Raw genomic sequence first — 1,417 nt, forward strand, 5'->3', positions numbered from 1 at the left:
TCCTAACCTATACTAGGTCCAGATGTAGAACGACGTACAGTACAGTATGAAGAAAGAGGGGGAAGGGACAAGAGGGTCCTGCCGACCTTGCTTTAGTGACAGATCAGCCGCAGCTAAGAAACTTATCTTAGCCTAAGGGAGATCTAAGGGGAAAGGCCAGCAATACTTGCCAGCTTCCAGAGCACCAAAGCAAGGAAGGTGTTGCTACTCCCAAGGGAAGAACTTATCCTCCCGCGAGAACAGCAACAGGACTAGTCTGGTAGATCACAAAAGAAGGAATCATATCCACAGAAACCTTCGGTAGTGACCTAAGGGAGCTAAGCTCCCTTTGTATGTGTTAGGTCAGCGAGGGGGACTCAGCCCCAAGCCAGACAACACAGACTCAGACTAAAAACTCTGTTGTTCTGTCCCTCTTGAACCATACTACAGGAACAGGAAGGTACAGTAACACCCTAGTATAGTTTTATCGAAAATAAATTTCGGAAAAAACCACTTAGGGATAAGCCCAAGGCTTAAACAGAGGGAAAGGGATTGCATACCTTCTCCAAAGAAAAGAAAGCAACCGGGGAGTATGATAAAGTATACTAAGGCTCCATAAGCAACTAGCCTAGGCACCAAGAGAATCGATTACCTAATTCACCGAAACTCACTCGTATACTATCTTGGAAATATTCCACACAGTCTAAAATGTATAAAATATAGCCTAAAGCTTCAATAAAATTTTAATTACACTCGGAAAAACCATAATCATGCATGAAGTACTAGGACCAAACGACTAGGCTACATGGCCTAGCGTAGGCCAGAATGGCGAATACTTCGCCAAATAATACTAAGCACGAAAGGAAATCCTATGTAATGCTAAATAACTAAAATTTATTAAAGCAAAACAACCAGGAATGTCGCTCTGACTAACTAACTTATACCTAGCGAGCGACAGCGTCCAAGACGCCTCTGGTAGGCTACGGCTCTTGTATCAAAGATTAATCCTATTAATCACTCAAAATTTTACCAAGAGCCTACATTTATACATAACAGACACTATACTCAACTTATCAGAGGCCGACGAAGAGGAAGAAGCCATGAAAAGTCGAATAAATCCAAGATTTGCGAGAAAAACAGGAAAAAACACCGAGTTGTTAAGCTACGCAAAAAGGAATACAGATGGCGCCAGGATTGGCGCCAGGCACGCATACGAATCGGGGGATAGGGAAGCCTTGGGAGCGGCTCCCCTTTTTCTTTCCCGAATTCGTATCTCGCCAATCACCTCCTACGAGACGAAATCTCTGTCCAGGATGAAGATTGCCATGTGACGTGTCTAGAATACGTCCTCTGATATGTCGCGATATCCCTTTCACGAGGGATACTCGCTCCAGGAGTTAGAATTCTGGTACCTTAAGGTAAATTCTCTGGGAATATC

The sequence above is a fragment of the Palaemon carinicauda genome, chromosome 19 (genome assembly GCF_036898095.1).
Source record: "Palaemon carinicauda isolate YSFRI2023 chromosome 19, ASM3689809v2, whole genome shotgun sequence".
Classification (NCBI taxonomy): Eukaryota; Metazoa; Arthropoda; class Malacostraca; order Decapoda; family Palaemonidae; genus Palaemon; species Palaemon carinicauda.